General features: G+C 31.2%; 1 long non-coding RNA gene across 1 annotated transcript in view; it reads right to left on the bottom strand.

The window, feature by feature from the left end:
• Positions 1 to 873: 873 nt before the first annotated feature.
• The window catches only part of LOC108515171 (uncharacterized), a 9,587-nt gene continuing 5,630 nt past the window's right edge, over positions 874 to 4,830 (bottom strand). Inside the window, exons 3-4 of the long non-coding RNA XR_001881440.1 lie at positions 1,921 to 2,104; positions 874 to 1,264 (exon numbers count right to left, since the gene is read on the bottom strand). This is a non-coding gene — a long non-coding RNA (uncharacterized LOC108515171). The remainder of the gene's footprint in view (positions 1,265 to 1,920; positions 2,105 to 4,830) is intronic.

Here is a 4,830-nt window from a genome sequence, read left to right on the forward strand (position 1 = left end):
AATTACTAATAATGATTTCAGTATACCATCAGTCTCCAAAGCTATTTTCAGGTGATAACCTGTCCTCATTTGAAGGTATACATACTGAATCCTTGCTTTATGCAATTTTTCAATTTCATCTAATTTATTGAACGTGCTGCAGAAGAACTCCAGGAAAATAGTCTCAGCCATGGCCATTGCTAATTTCTAAAAGGACCAAAACTAGTACTTCTTTGAATTGGTCTTTAATTGCTTGAGCTTCATGTGTCAAGGGAAACCACCTTTTACTTAGGGACTAGTGTGTAAGAATTTCACCTGAGCTGACTTGGGTGAAATTCTTGACAATAGGTTTTGGATGGTGGCAAAGCTGTCAATCAAATCAGTTGTTTCGGGAAGTTAAAATGCTGGGTAAAGGAAAAAAAAGACATATCATTTGAGCTTAGTTTGTAATCTGAAAGGTGCCAAACCATTTTCTCACTTCTTCATGATGCCTGCAGTACACTTGATTCTTTAAAACAGTGAAACCCAAAGTAACTACGAGATAACATTTCTTGCTAAATTACATCTTTGTGTATCTTTGCAATAAACACCTATTACCAAAGGCAATCTGTGTGTGTCTTTTCCATGGAACCTTAAAGATCCTGGCAATATATCTTGCATTTCCTACAGAGAATTATCCCCAAACATCCGTGTTAGTTTGTACAAGATGAAGTTTCCATTCTAACTACAAATGAGTTTGCATTGTTCAGGTTGTATAGCTAACTTATGGTTCCCTGACACTCTTTTTTGAGTGTTTTTTTGTTTAATGTAATAGAAAATCCAATTATTATGTAAATATAAATGTAGTATAATTACCACAAACAAGTAGGCAAAACAATGAACTGATGGAGTTTCTGGAGTTAAAGGAACCTGTGATTTATGACTGTTTATCAGGTATGATTGATACAGACAGTTCAGAGAAATGTTCTTAACCATTTCCCCCCAACATAATGTTAATGTTTTCACTTTTAGATCATCTAACATGATGCATATCAGTGAAGAAAAGTTCCTTTGGGAAGGAATGTATCTCAAATTCATTTTTCTTCTTTTTCAGACTTATTAAAGACAAGAAGCTATATAAACGTCATTATTTAAAATGCCTGCCCTTCTTAAAAATGTTTCTCAGGCAGATGTTTGTAGAAAAAAAAAATGCTGGATCTCTCTTGGCAAGAATAACAGAAGTGACAAATTTCCTGGAGGGTTCTGGTTGAAATTTTTGTCTGGCTTTCCAAATGTCTTTAAACATCTGCAAAAACAAAATAATCTTTTATTAAAATTGGGAGAGAGCAAAGTACATAGTCCCTAATCTTTGAAATTCAAGGAAGTGACAAAGAAAAAGATTCCAAAGTTCTTTTTCTTTAGTAGAATTTCTCTGTGACCTCGGAACTTCAGAGTCATAGTTACATCATCATTAAACATTAATAACTTACTTAAATGAGGGAGAAGCTAGCAAACGCAAACTGAAAATTCCACTTCCTGCCTAAATTACTGATTTTCTACATTTTCCCTGTATGCATACTATCATTATAAGAATCCAAGCCCAGTTGGGAAATGTGAGATGCAATGAGAAAAAAGGGTACTAGACTAAATGAGAGAAACGTGCCATATTTTCTGATGGGTGTGAGGTTTTTTAAATTTTGAATTGATTTCTTCATTCCTTCTAAATTCAAATATTTTCGGCATCTAAGAGCTCAACTGAATTAAACTGGGCACCATCTGAAAAAGAACAGAACACAATGCTCAGATCTCAAAATGACTTGTTCTTTCTTACACAGTAACATTTTAAACAAATAATTCCAACTATCAAGAAGGTCTTTTATTTTATTTTTCCCATTCAGGTGTTATACTCAAAGTGTTGTGAAGGTACCATCCTGCCCTATACTTTTCCTCCTTTATTTTTACCTCCATGATTTTCTCTAGAATGGGTTTTATGGATTGACACTGAACTGGTGTAACATTTCTCAGCTGTACCGTCTGCTCCAAGGACTTTAAACTGCTTTTTAGGTATGTTTGAGATACAAGGTTTGTTTATGAACATGATGTCCTCCTATACTCTTAGAGTAAAGGTTGCATCAGTTGCAGGGACCTAGAAATAAGAGTGAAAAGTCTGCTGGAACTCACAAATTGATAGTACAAATTTTAGTTGGTGTATTTCTTTACTATCCTATTTAATTCTATTTGGGGAATTGAGAGGGAAATAGAGAATATGAATGATTCTTACTAAAATATGTGCCAAACTTAAACTTCTCATTTTTAATTCATTATTTCAACAATTAATATTAGTAATAGAGTTTTCAGTACTTTGTTTAGAAGTGTATGTGTGTGTTTTTTCAATGAAAAGATTGCATTAAATTTATAAAAAACAAAGAAAATATAAAAGTAAAATGTTCTTCTCTTATTCACCAGAGATAATTACTATTAATTATATAACACACTTCCTTGTAGCTTTTTCATTACATATATATAATAAATGCCAAATTGGGATCATGCTACTTTTTAAATTTAAAATTATATAGAGTAACATTTCTGTGTCAGAAAATATTCCTTAAAACTTTCATTTATTTGTTGCATAAAACCCATTATACATTTATACATGTAAATTGCTAACTTTTTTGCTCTTATAAGGATAACACTGTATAATACACATCCTGCATATAAAGTTTGTAAGCATGCTGCTTATTTCAGGAAGGTAAATTTATAAAAATAGAGTTACTAAATCAAAATGCATGTATATTCTTGGCTCTTGACCTTTTGACAATAGTTTCAAAAATTGCTTTGAAGATATTTTCAATAATTTGCACTTCCACCTGTAGATAAGACAACCATATCTGGACAAGTATTATCAAATAATTTTATGTATCATTGCCCTTTTGTTAGGAAATAAAAATGTTACTGCATTGTTTTTTTAACCTGTTTCCTCTTTAGTCTACTGTTCAGTTGAAAATATATTCATTGAACAATTGTTTATTGGATACTTACAGCCCTTCATATGCAAAGTTTCTGTAATATCTTTTGGCTACTCAGTTGGAATGTTGACAATTTTGTGCAATGGTTTTTAGTAACTCTCTAAATATAAATGAGATTACTGTTTTTGGTTTATTGTAAATATGTTTCTCATTTTGTCATTTGTATCATTTTTTTCTTGGGGTTATGTAAAATCATAAAATTTTATATATTAATATCTATCGATACTTCTTCCACTTGTTTTAGATTAGCAATTACTTCTCTACCCTGAGACTAAATAACACAATTACTCTTAACTCTCAGGTTAGTGGAAGAATTACTCCATGTATCACTGCAATACAAATATTTAACTTACTTTGGAAATGATATTTGATGTTTCTAAGATGTTTAGAATAATAGGTCACTTTTCCATGTATTTGAAATGCTTTCACTATTATATTGCAGGTTGAAACACACACACACTTACACACACAAGCAGACAGAAATACCTCTACTTTAGAATCATAAACCCTTTTTTAAAAAATTCAAAATATATATTCCCTGATAAGTTCTCATTTTAATTATTGTGGTTTTATATTTTAATATATTGTAAAGTGAGTATGCTTCTATTACTGTACTTTTTCAAATGTCTTACTTATGTTCATCTATTTATTCTTCTAGATTAAAATGATTTTGCAAGTTTTAGAACACTCTATCAGAAATTTAATTAAACTTAGAAACCAATATGAAATAATTTCTATCTTTTCCAATTATTATTCCCTTTCCAGGAACAACCGAATACAGGAACATTAGTATATATGTATATGCATGTGTATTTACATACATATATATCATTTATTAAAGCTTCTTTTGTCTCTTTTTGTAAGGTTCTATGACTTAATCATCTTTACATATATTTCAACTTAGGTTAGCTCTAAGTATCTTATGTGTTTCAGACTCCTGTGGAATCTTACATTATTTTTCTAATTCTTTGGATTTGTACTGATAACTTATACAAAAGATATTGATTTTTCTGTACTTACCAATTATCCTGTTGCTTTACAATATGCTGTTAGCTCTTAGTGGTTCAGTTGACTTCCAAAGAATCGTTAGGTACATTATCAAATTATTTTCAAATCATGAGGGTGTTTTTTGTCTCTTTCTGCTATAACTTACAAACATTTCTACTTAATATATTAGCATATTGACTAGAAGTTATGAAACATTCAATAATTAACACATAGTATGTATTATAGTTATGTTTCCGACTGACGGAAATTTTTAAAAATTTCATCCATTTAGCATGTTACATTGGCTGATATTTCTATGCTTTTATGTTAAGAAGGTTATGTTTTTCTTAAAGTAGGAGGTTTTGAATAGGAGTTTCATTTATCTGTGTTATCTTTTTGCTTTCTCTTGTTTTACTTATTTGTTATTATAAGTTGATGATAAAGTCTATGAATTTTGGCTTCTGTTGAGGTTCTCATAGCTTTTGTTTGGTCTTTAGGTATGTATGTGTTTACCCATATGAAGCCTCTTAAATATTCCTGGGATCACCACTGTTTATTTTCAAGGATGATTATTTTAAACTATTGCGGCACTATTCACAATAGCAAAGACTTAGAATCAACCCAAATGTCCATCTGTGACAGACTGGATTAAGAAAATGTGGCGCATATACACCATGGAATATTATGCAGCCATAAAAAAGGATGAGTTTGCGTCCTTTGTAGGGACATGGATGCAGCTGGAAACCATCATTCTTAGCAAACTATCACAAGAACAGAAAACCAAACACCGCATGTTCTCACTCATAGGTGGGAACTGAACAATGACATCACTTGGACTCGGGAAGGGGAACATCACACA

Source organism: Rhinopithecus bieti, unplaced genomic scaffold, assembly GCF_001698545.2.
Source record: "Rhinopithecus bieti isolate Rb0 unplaced genomic scaffold, ASM169854v2 scaffold_33664, whole genome shotgun sequence".
NCBI lineage: Eukaryota > Metazoa > Chordata > Mammalia > Primates > Cercopithecidae > Rhinopithecus > Rhinopithecus bieti.